Source organism: Lepus europaeus, chromosome 22, assembly GCF_033115175.1.
Source record: "Lepus europaeus isolate LE1 chromosome 22, mLepTim1.pri, whole genome shotgun sequence".
In the NCBI taxonomy this organism is placed as follows: Eukaryota; Metazoa; Chordata; class Mammalia; order Lagomorpha; family Leporidae; genus Lepus; species Lepus europaeus.
In genome coordinates, this window is record NC_084848.1 from 11,130,028 (window position 1) to 11,142,655 (window position 12,628).

A 12,628-nucleotide genomic window follows, 5' to 3' on the forward strand; every position below is an offset into this window, starting at 1 on the left:
CGAGTCTTCGTTCCGTCCCATGTGAAACGTACACCACTGTGATGCAGCCATAGTGGATTGTACTCTCCCAACCAAAGGAACTGGAGAGGTCCCTATTCTGGGACAGCTGGGCAGAAGTGGAACTCAGTGTGGCCTTGGCATCACAGTTCTCTTCAGTTTCCCCAAAGGACTGTAAAGTATAAAGGCAATTTTCTGGGCGCAGACAAAATTCCTGAAAACTAGAGAGAATCTGGGGCTGTCACTGTGGCGTAGAAGGCGAGGCCTCTACCGGCAGCGCTGGTTCGAGTCCTGGCTGCTCCACTTCTGATCCAGCTCTCTGTTGTGGCCTGGGCAAGCAGTGGAAGATGGACCAAGTCCTTGGGCCCCTGCACCCATGTGGAAGACCCAGAAGAAGCTCCTGGCTTTGAACTGGCCCAGTTCCAGCTGTTGCAGTCATTTGGGGAGCGAACCAGAGGATGGAAGACCTCCCTCTCTGTCTCCCCTTCTCTGTGTCTGCAACTCTACCTCTCAACTAAATAAATAAAAATCTTAAAAAAAAAAAAAATCCATGTTTCCAGAAGGACTCTTCCCATGGCGCCATTTGGATCTAGGAATCAAGACACTCCAAGGACTCCTGATGACAGTCCCACCCCCTTTTGTGTTGTGTTTGTTATTTTAGGTGTCTTGTTATTGAAATGGGTTTAATTAAATAAAATAAGCTGCAGCCCATTGCGTCACAAGGGTTGGCCTCCACCCTGACATGGCTGGAAATTTCACCACAGAAAGACCTTGGGATATTTTTGAGGTTGCTTTCCTCTCCCTACCTTGTGCAATCCAAATGCATTTTTAGTTTCTCCAACGGAGGTAACGTAATCACAACACCGCCACCTTGCACATGAACTCATTTCATTCTCGGAACAATACCAACAGCTGTGTTCATTCTCCCAGTTGCACAGATGCAAAAGCTTGGGCCCAATGATGTAAAAGAGTTTCTGATCCATTTCCCAATGTCCAGGCAGGCCTGGAGCTGATGGCTGTGGGGCAGCAAGCCATTCACACAGCGATGGTTCCCCCTGCACTTCCTAATCTCAGTGTCGCCCAAGCCAGTGGGCGACGTTCTCCTGGTGGACAGAGCGTGCAGACAGCTACCCAAGCGCCAGACCCGCTCAGGGGTTCTGATCTCCACCTCCCTCCCCTCCTCTTCCACACCTGGCTAGTGCTCATGAGGAAATGTGCTACTGGCTTTGTCATCCAAAAGGGAGAAGTAGCTTTGAGCCAAATGACTCAAGAGGAGAAAAGAGGAGAGACCGGCTGGGTTAGGATCGGCGAGAGGCAGCAGGGCTGTGCGTGTGGCAGAACTGGAAGTGATCAGACGCACCTTCTGGAAACTCGGGGGCTAAGCAGGCATGGCCTGGGGTTGTCGTCGTCACCCACTGTGACGGGTGGAAGGGGCCTGCAGCGGCGTCCACCTCCGATTCCTGTCACAACCTGTTTCAGGTGTTGTCTCCCACGTGCAATGTCTAGAGGCAGCAAGCTAGTAGCCACAGCTGGCCTAAGCCATGGTTAGCATGGATTATTTGCCAACATTTACTTTTTTTTTTTAGTTAGAGAGAGAGAGTGTGTGTGCTTGCTCTCATCTCCCATCATCTGCTGGTTCACTCCCCAAATGACCACAATGGTCAGAGCTGGACAGGGTTAAAGCTAGGAGCCAATAACTCAATCCAGGTCTCCCAAGTGGGTGGCAGGGATCCAAACTATTTGAGCCACCACCACTGTCTCCCAGGGTCTGCATTAGCAGGCAGCTGGAGTCAGAAGGTGTACAGAGGCTCAAACCCAGATTCTCTGACATGGGACACTGCATCTGAGTCATCTGGCTATTATTCTTTCACTCTCTCTCTCTCTCTTCCTCTCTCTCTCTCTCTCTTTCGTTTCCCTCTCTCTTTCAAAATAGACAGAGAAAATAAAAAAAGAGAGAGAGAGAGAAACAGATTTTCTATCCATTGGTTTACTCCCCAGGTGCCCAGGCCACTGGGATTGGACCAAACCAAAACCAGGAGCCCAAAACTGACTCCAGGGTCTCCCATGTGGGTGATAGGGACCCAGGTACTTGATCTGTCATGTACTGGGTAATGCATAGGTAGGAAGGAAGAATCGAAGTGGAACTGGCTTGAACCCAGGCCCTCTGGTATGGGAAGCAGAATCCCAAACAGTGTCAGTGGTTACCTTGAGCCACCTGCCTGCCCCCTGCCTGCACCTTAAGTTACTACTTCACCTGGATTTTGATATTTCTTGGAAAATTATAAGATTAAGCCTGTGTTCCTGGGTCGCAGCAACTGGCTGCACCTGAGGATTGACTGTCATTCTGAATGGGGTACCACCCCCTCACCCTACTACCCTGCAGCTGGCTTCTTTCTCTGGCCTAGGCACATATTTAAGTGTGCAACCTTGGAAGGAAAGAATATGATCCTCGGATGCTGTGAGCACTTAAAAGTGAGCAATTCCAAATTTCTGTCGAGAAGTAGGCCTAGGCTTCTCACCCTTCTTCCTCTTCTTTTTCTCTTTTTAAAGATTTATTTATTTGGGAGCCAGCGCCATGGTGCAGTAGGTTAATCCTCCACCTGCGGCGCCAGCATCCCATATGGGCGCTGGTTCTAGTCCCGGCTGCTCCTCTTCCAATCCGGCTTTCTGCTATGGCCTGGAACAGCAGTAGAAGATGGCCTAAGTCCTTGGGCCCCTGCACCCATGTGGGAAGACCGGGAAGAAGCTCCTGGCTCCTGGCTTTGGATCAGAGCAGCTACGGCCATTGTGGCCATTTGGGGATGAACCAATGGAAGGAAGACCTTTCTCTCTGTCTCTTCCTCTCACTGTCTGTAACTCTACCTAATAAATAAATAAAACTTTTTTAAAAAAGATTTATTTGAAAGATGGTTATAGAGAGAGAGGGAGAGGTCTTCCTTCTGCTGGTTCACTTCCTAGATGGCTGCAACAGCTGAAGCTGAGCCAAGCCAGGAGCTTCTTCTTGGTCTCCCTGGGTGCAGGGGCCCAAGCACTTGGGCCATCTTCTGCTGCTTTCCTAGGCAAATTAGCAGGGAGCTGGAGTGGAAGTGGAGCAGCCAGGACACAAACTGGTGCCCATGTGGGATGCCGGCATTGCAAGTTGAGCTTTAACCCACTGCACCCCAGTGCTGGACCCCTCACCCTTCTTATCTGTTCTTTACTGCACTGCTATGGGAGCACTGTGGTCAGTGGCAGGCGCCTCCACTTGGGAATCAAGGAGTGGGTTTGCAACCAGGCTCCAGCGTTCGTTAATTTTGCCACACCAGGGAAGACAAGGCCATGTTCTAGATGGGGGGTTTCTCCAGAGTGGTTCACATACCCCTCAGCAGTGCAACAAATCAAGGGATGGCAGGAGGTTTGGAGAGCACTGTCTGCAGCACACATAGAAGAATGCAGAGTGGGAGGAGGCTGGTTTTTCTAGCTAAATCTCAGGATGTGACAGCACTCAACGTGGCAGAGGGTTGAGACCATGGGCAGAAAACAGGGCACTAGTTGCAAGTCTGCATATGGAACAAGTAGGTCTTGCCACCCCACCCCAAGCCCTGAAGTAAGATCTGTCACCTAGGAAAGACACTGTCAGATCTCACTGTTGAAAAAAAAATTGACTATCTCCAAGAGAGAGAAATTAGCATATTTTAACATTCAGGACTCCTTAGTGCTTGGAGCCTTGCCATTAACAAGCCCTGCCAGGGGACAAAGGGCCTCTTCTGGGCTTCACTTTAAATAAGAATGGAGGTTGTGTGCATTAGTGCAGTGGCCAACCCTCTGCTTGGGACACGGGCATCGTGGGTCAGAGCGCCTGAGCTTAAGTCTGGCTCTGCTGCATCCAGCTTCCTGCTACTGTGCACCCAGGAGGCAGCAGGTGATGACTCAAGTACCTGGGTCTCTGCCACCCCCGTGGGAGACCTGGATGGAGTTTCTGGCTCCTGGCTTCGGCCTGATGCTGCCCTGGCTGTTGAGGGCATTTGGGGAATGAACCAGTGGATGGAAGCTCTCCGTCTCTCTGTTCCTCAAATAAAATAAAAAGAAAGGCATAAGTATGTCAACGACGCAAAGGTGATCTATATAGAGAGAAACAAACTACAAACAGACAAAGGGAAGAGGGATTGGCAGTGAAAATGGGTTCGATTTGCATTTGTCCTAGAAGGAGGAACACAGACGAGCTATGACTAAGTCAGTAAACAGCGGTGGAAGTCTACTGTTGAAAGGTACAGAAGAGGCCGGCGCCGCGGCTCAATAGGCTAATCCTCCACTATGCGGCGCCGGCACACTGGGTTCTAGTCCTGGTCGGGGCTCCAGATTCTGTCCCGGTTGCTCCTCTTCCAGGCCAGCTCTCTGCTGTGGCCCGGGAGTGCAGTGGAGGATGGCCCAAGTGCCACTTCTGAGGAATGGGACTTGGGAGTGGGGAGGTGGCTGGGGGCATCTTCCCTTCCCTTATCTGCTCTGCCCCTGTTACTTTCCTGCCCACCCCTCCTGTTTCCCAACCCTCTCATCTTCATCTCCAGCTTTCTGGTTCCAATTTTTCTATTTCTTTCTAAATTTAAAATCATGTTCTCTAGGGCCTGCATCATGGCACAGTAGGTAAAGCCGCCATATGTGATGCCAGCCCCTATACCAGAGTGCTGGTTCGGGTCCTGGCTGCTCTGTTTCTCACCCAGCTCACTGTAACACACCTGGGAAAGCAGCAGAAGATGACCCAAGTACGTGGGCCCCTGCCATTCACAAGAGAGACCCAGATGGAGTCCCAGGCTCCTGGTTCCAGCCTGGCCCAGCTCTGCCTATGGTGGCTATTTGGGGAATGAGCCAGCAGATGGAAGACCTCTCTGTCTGTGTCCCTCTTTCTCTGTCACTCAGCCTTTGAAATGAACAAACACATGAATCATTATAAATAAATGAAATCATGTTTCCTGTGTTTAAAAAGTCAACCAGTAACAAGGTGTAACTCACATTCATCTAATTCCAAACTGGGGTCTTTCAGCCATTGCTCAAAACTGTCCATTTTCCTATGGAGCATTCGGGATCTGCTCAGGTTTGCTGAGCTCTGCAGATCCAGAGGCAATCAAGAGCTGCCACAGGGCGAGGACGCCTTGGGAGTGATGCTGATGCTGACGACGACGACTCTCTTTGCAGATGTCTGGAGCAGAGGAAAAATGTGTCCCCTTCACGTTAGCTTTCCATTGCTGTGTAACTGAAGACCACGAAATGAGCAGCTTAGAAGAATAGCGTGTACTACATCACAGTTCTGTAGATCAGGACTCTGCCAGCACCAATGGGTTCTCTGCTTAGTATCTGACAAGGCTGAAGTCGAGGTGTTGGGCAGGCTGAGCTCCTGTCCGGAAGCACTGGCGAGGACCCGCTTGCAGGCTCATCGGGTGATCAGCAGAATTCAGGTTCTTGCAGGTGAAAGGCTGAGGGCCTTGCTTTCTTGCTTGCTGTTAGCAAAGCCTTGCTCTTAGCTCCTGGAGGCAGCTCTCAGGGCCTTCCCTGGGGGTCCCTTCCATTTTCAAAGCCAGCGGTGGGATTCGGCTCAAATCACCACCTTTTTCAAGCTTGGAATCTCTGTGATTTCTCCACCTGCACTAGCTGGAGGGAACTCAACTTGTACAGGTCTCATGTGACTGGGCTGGGCACACCCAGAAAATCTCCCTATCTGAAAGCCAACTAATTAGTAACCTTGATGGCATCTGTACAATCTTTCTTGCCATGGGACACAGCCATAGGAGTAACACCTGGGGACAAGGGTCACGGGGCTGTCTTGTGGGATTTTGCTTTGCAGGCTTCTTCCATGTCAAATTAAGTTTAATGGAAGTACAATGGAAAGAATTTCTGAACTTCAGCTAAAAGTGCTGATATATCTACCAAAATTTTTAAAATTAATTTAATTATTTTTGATTTTGAAAGATTTATTTATTTGAAAGTCAGAGTTTCACAGAGAGAGGAGAGGCAGAGAGAGAGAGAGAGAGAGAGAGAGAGGTCTTCCATCTGATGGTTCACTCCCCAGATGGCCGCAATGGCCAGAGCTGTGCCAGTCCGAAGCCAGGAGCCAGGAGCTTCTTTCAGGCCTCCTACATGGGTGCAGGGGTCCAAGGACTTGGACCATCTTCCACTGTTTCTCCAGGCCATCAGCAGGGAACTGGATCAAAAGAGGAGCAGCCAGGACTTGAACCCATGCCCATACAGGATTTCGGCACTGCGGGAGAAGGCTTAACCTTCTACTCCACAGCACTGGCCCCCCAAATTCTCAAAATATACCTTTTAAAGGTAAGACAAAGTAAAAAAATAATCATTGGGAGGTTGGAATTGTGCTTGTGTAAAGAAGTTGTGCTCATGTGCTTGTCTTTGTGGAGTGAATTATTTCCTTGCCGTGAGAGATGAGTACATTGACATCCTTAGAAGTCTTCCCACTGCCCTCTCCCCTCTCTTCCCCATGAAAGTACTTTGAAAAATTTCCAAGAATCTGGTTACCTGTAGTTCATTTCCGCCTTTATACTTAAGGAACAACTTGGCAGAATCTAAAAATCATGACTCACGTTTTCCCACCCCTAAATTGTGTAGACTTTGCTTCATTGTCATTTAACAGTAAGTGTTGCTCTTGACTTCTTGATTTGATGCATTCTATTATTGATTGCTCTGTCCTCAATTCGCTCTCCCAGTGTGTGCTTTCTCCAGTCTTCATTTCAGACATTCCTTCCATTGCTCCATTGTTCTGTTTGTTCTGAAGGCATCTTCAGGAATGCCAGTTATGCGTCTATTGGACAACCATTGTGTATTTTCCTTAACTGCCACATTTTTATAATTATTTTAATTTCTTTGTTCTTTTTCTATGTTGTTCCATAAGAAAACAGAGTGTTTTCACTTGCGTTCATTGGGGTTTTTGGTTGATTCCGAAGTGCTTTTCTCTGTTCCCTTGAGTTCTGCCACTTGAGTCTCTCCTTTGTTGTTCTATGATTCTATATTTGTATCCCTGAACTTCCTCTTTGATTTTTTTAAAAAAGATTTATTTATTCACTTGAAAGAGTTACACAGAGAGAGAAGGAAAGGCAGAGAGGGAGAGAGAGAGAGAGAGAGTTCTTCCATCAACTGGTTTACTCCCTACTGGCCGCAACGGCCAGAGCTGCACTGATCTGAAGCCAGAAGCCAGGAGATTCTTCCAGGTCTCCCACAAGGGTGCAGGGGCACAAGAACTTGGGCCATCTTCTACTGCTTTCCCAGGCCATAGCAGAGAGTGGAGCAGCAGGGACTCAAACCAGAGCCCATATGGGATGCCAGCACTAGAGGCAGCGGCTTTACCCGCTACACCACAGTGCCTACTCCTGATTTTTTAAAAATATAGTTTTAAAGTGAGATCAGTTGGTAACTTTTTTTTTTTTTTTTTTTGGACAGGCAGAGTTAGACAGTGAGAGAGAGACAGAGAGAAAGGTCTTCCTTCCATTGGTTCACCCCCCCAAATGGCTGCTACGGCCGGAGCTGCGCTGATCCGAAGCCAGGAGCCAGGTGCTTCCTCCTGGTGTCCCTTGCGGGTGCAGGGCCCAAGCAGTTGGGCCATCCTCCACTCACTCCCGGGCCACAGCAGAGAGCTGGCCTGGGAGAGAAGCAACCGGGACAGAATCTGGCACCCCGACCGGGACTAGAACCCGGGGTGCTGGCGCCGCAGGCGGAGGATTAGCCTAGTGAGCCAGGGCGCTGGCCAGTAACTTCTTTAATGCAAACGAGAATTATTTGGTAAATAACATAGAAAGGGGCAGGAGAACCTTGTGGCGCTGGCAGCTTTCCCTGGGTGTGTCTCCAGGTCTGCTTCCTTCTTTCCAGGAAAGAGTGTCTGAGACACTCAGGTTTGGGTTTCAGGAGTAAGTGAGGTCCCAGCACTGGCCTCCCTCTCTTTGGATTAAAATCTAGCAATGGCCCCTCCACCACTTCACTCTCTCTTTGCCAGGGCACTTGCCCATTGCTTTAGAGGCAATAAATAACTCAGGCTGGCTTCTCTTTGATTTTTATAATTATCCATGGGCTTATTTGAAAGAGAGAGGGAGAGACAGAGAACTGGTTTATTCTCCAACAGCCTGGGCTGGGCCAGGACCTCAATGTGGGTCTCCCACAGGAGTGACAGGGACCCAGGGTGCCTCCAGGGCTACAACAGGAGGAAGCCAGAATCAGGAGCTAGGCGGAGCTTGATGCCAGGCATTGAGGCATGGTGCGTGGGCATCTCAGCTAGGCCAGACACTGGCTCCTCTCTTTGCTTCTGGCCTCCCCTGGTGCTTCACAGGAACACGGCCTTTTGTCCTGTGAGCTCTGGGTCTTACTGCTCACATCTAAATTTCCACAATGTTTACCTTATCTGCCTATCACTCATATTACAATCAATTTCTGCTTTGTACTTATTTGGAAAAGGAGGTGTATCAAAATCATAAATGAAAGAACACCATCCCTCGCCACAAAGAAGAAATAACTATTAAAGTATAATTCATAAAAATCGATAGCATGGTCTAGCAGATACAGTCATCTGCTGGAGGCTGAGTCTGAAGTTTATACTGGCCTTGTTAGAAAGAGAGATTAGTACCAATTATAGAAAAGCTAAGACTGTTGGAACCAAACCAAGACTTTCTCCTTGATTGAATCACAAGGGGACGAGAACTTAAAAAAGGAATCATTTTTCATTATGTTATTTAATATAACTTAATGACTGTCCATGTGTCACCTGAACGTCTCTCTCTCTGGTAATGCAAGTCCCCCTTTCCCTTTGGGAAACACCATGCCGATCCAAGAATCAATGCTTTGTCCCTTAGGACTGTGACACTGATGTCTAAGGAACTTCATTTCCTGCTTACAGCTGGGGGCAGTGCAAGCCGGCTCGCAGCATTTCACCAATTTTAGGACAGATTCTGCAGCATGCACAGGGCATACTTTATGGTTTGTGGTTTGAGGCTCTGAGAGTTTCCCTGTTTCATTAAAAAATGGGGCTTTTGCTGTGTTTTTGCGTTGCTTCTGGAATATTTCAAGGGAGGAGGAAGGCAGGGAGGAAGATCGCCGCGGTGACCTGCAGGTGGATGTGTTGTCTAGGTGATGGGGCATTCTCTAAGGGCACTGGCAGCTGAGTGCTGCTGGGCACGGGTTCCCACAGAGGTGTGGCCAGATCGCAAACCGGACTGTTCCAGCTCAGCCACGTGCTCTGTAGCATTGCCGGCATTGCGATCTGACGCTCAGCAGTGGCTGATGGCCGTCAGCGTGAATGTCACCCCCACCCCTCACCGTGTTGGTGTCTGTATCCTGCCTCTGGTGCCTGAAGCTTCCTGATCGAAACCACACCGTGCAGGCGCGGACAGGGCCAAAGCCAGCATCACGATGTCGACGGTGCTGCTCTCGACTTCCTGAAAGCAGTTCTTTCTTATCTGAGTATGCATCAGAGTTCTTTGAGTCAGTCCAAGGCGGTGTGTCATGGGCTTTCTGGTGTTTCCTACGTATGGAGACGAGGGCCCCTGGTCAGATTGCCTGGACAGTGAGATAACTCAGGCTCTAGCAGCTCACACCAAGTGAGGCCTCCCCACCCCCCTTCCCCTGCCCCTGCCCCAGGGAAGGGGCCATAGCTGAGGGCTGGTGAGGCACACAGAGCTGAGCCCTAGCACAGGCCTACGGGGCTGAGTGGGGACCCCTCCAGCTACCAGCAGCCCGGGAGAAAGTCCATTCCCAAGGCAAACAAACTGATGTTCCAGCTCCCCAGCCTGAGCAGAAGCCTAGCTTTGTACTGGACACTTCCCTTCCCCGGCCCATTCATGGACAGACCCTGTCCTCTCTCCTCTGTCACCCCTTGGGGCAGTGACGTGCCCCTCACTTCCGGCTGCTGCATGGACCACAGGCCACTGTCTGTCCCCTTTCCATGACACTTCCTCCCTGACTCCACGCCATCTGCTCATGCCCATTAATCAGCTTATCCCATCAGTTCACCCCTACCCAATTCTTTGGTTCTTATAGCCACTGAGTATATATATCTTTTCCTATCTTCCCTAGCATCATCACTACCTCTGAAAAGTTGCTGTTTTTTCTTTCAATTTTTATTTATTTACTTTCCTTTTATTTGAGAGGAGACAGCTGGACACAGAGAGCCTTCATCTGCTGGTTCGCTCCCCACGTGCCCTCGGCAGCCAGGCATGGTTGGGCCAGGCCGAAGCCGGAAGCCCAGAACACCATCTGAGACTCCCACACGGGTGGCAGGGATCTAAGCACTTGAGCTGTCTCCCAGGGTGCAGGAGGCTGGGGCAGAAGCAAAGGAGCTGGGATTCAACCCAGGCTTCAGATAAGGGATGCACCAACTATGTGCTTTCTCCCGGTGTTTTCTTAAAATTTCAGTTGCTCTTATCGACCCCGCTCTAATGGCTATCCTACTGAGTGGCTATACTATTGAGTTACGCCTGAAGACTCAGTTGTACATTTTAGTCATCTGAGAGCTTTAAAAAAATCCCGAAGTCCAGGCCCCATCTCAGATGAATGAAATCACGCTCCCTGGGCATGGAGGCTTCCTCTTCCACTTCTTGTCTCTGCTGTCCAGGTGGTTCCAATGTGCAGCCAGGTGGAAGACTCACCCTGCTAGCTCCTAGTTTAGATGCCATCATCCTAGTCTCCCAGGTTAGCAGCTGCCTCCTGGCTTTGCTGCCTCCGCACCGGGTTTGGGCCCCCAGGGTCACTCATCTCAACCAGGTTGTTGCCCAACTGCTAATCTCAAACCCTTGGGGGAAATGTCAATTGCTAAAGAGACATGTCACCACCATGACACAGGCAGCCCCTGGTGCCAGTCAACAGTTGTCCAAACCGACTTGCTGTATTTACTACAGCAAAAACTTTGTGGGAAATAGAATTGAAAGATTAGCTGGTTTTACAATGTTTATTTATTTTCAGCTACTCAAAAGGCAGAGAGACAGAGATAGAGAAAGAGAGAGAGAGAGATGGATCTTCAATCTGCTGGTTCTCACTCTACACAGCCACAACGACCGGGCCAAATGTGAGCAACCAGTGTCCAAACTCTTGGGCTACCACCTGCTGTTTTCCAGGATGTATCGGGGAAGATGGATTGGAAGCCAAGGAGCCAGGACTTGAACCTGCACCCCGATATGGGGTGTGGGTGTCCCACATGGTGGCTTATCCACTGTACCACGATGCTTGCCTCTAAGCTTGTTTTTATGGCAAAAAATGTGAAACCTCTGCCTACGAGGGGCCCTCAGAAGGTTCATGACAATGTGTACTATGTGTGGCTTCTGGTTTTCTTGCACCAAAATAAATATCTTAATTCCATTTTCCCCCGAATATTCTGAAGGTCCCCTGACTTGCCACAGTGGTTGTTCCAAACAGTTTGCACTCTCCTCAAAGCTTAACTCAGCCCTTCCCACCTCCCTATCACTGTGCTTGTGTCTCTGCGGGGAAATTCTTCCTCTCTGTGTGCACATCAGAGGGGCATAGGGCTCACTGCTGCCTTTCTAAATGTTTCAATTCTGTAATTTTACAGTTATTTGAAAAGAAAAAGTAACGACAGCAAACACACCCAAACCCCAAATATTCCCCATATCCTTCCAGCTGGGATCATCTTTCTCCATAGTCCCACACTGCTGCTGCTTCTTCACCTCCCACTTGCTTACCAAATGCACTTTGGAGATTGGCATCAGAGGTGCTCAAGTCAGCAAATTTGCCGGATCTTTCCAGACCTCATCTACTAGGCCCTCTAGGAGGGGACACATCTGTCCACCCGCATCTTCTCATGCCCCCTCCCCAGGGTCCAGACTCCTGAGACTTTGGTCCCTGGCTCCTTTTTCCACATCCCCTCCCTGGTAATCCTATTCACGATCAAGCACACCAGGGATTCCTAAATCGCTATTTCTACCCTGGATGTCTCTTCAGAGCTCCACGCGCATACATCTCTACATAGCAACTTAATAGTGGCATTCAGTGTCTCAAGCACGAACTCTTGATATTTTCTCCGATACATGTTCCTCCGCCTTTAACCTGCATTTCTCGTTAAATGGCGACACTGCCTTCTCCCACCCACAAGGCGCTCACGCTGGAAACTCGTGTGTCTTTTCAGACACCTCCTTTAACCTTGCCCACCAAGTCCAATCCCTCACAGGGTCCAAAATATACACCTGGAAATAATCCACCTCTCTCCACCTCTGCTGTACCCACGCTCATCCTTTGCCCTGACCACAGTGACAGTTTCCTAACCAATCTCCTCGAATCCCACCTCGCAGTCTCCAAACATCAACCACAGTGACCTTTTGAAATCATTTCCCCAATTATTTTGTTTAAGTTCCTCCCATCACTTCCCACTTCACAGGGGATAAGCTCCAAAAAGAAGCCCAAGCCCATACTTCATGACTGCATCTCTGCCTACTCCCCTCCCCTCATCCCTTGCTTGATGGGTTAAGGGTCTCTCAGGCTCTCTGCCTGCCTCAGGATATCTCCAGTCCACCTCCCAACCCACTCACAACTCACCCGTAAAATAAGGTAGCCTAGATTAGGCTCTAGTGGCCAACCATCCCAGCACCTCAGTATCTCTCACTCCTACAAGAACTGATTTCTTGGGCACATGACAGCTCAGTGCAGGTCAGGTGGC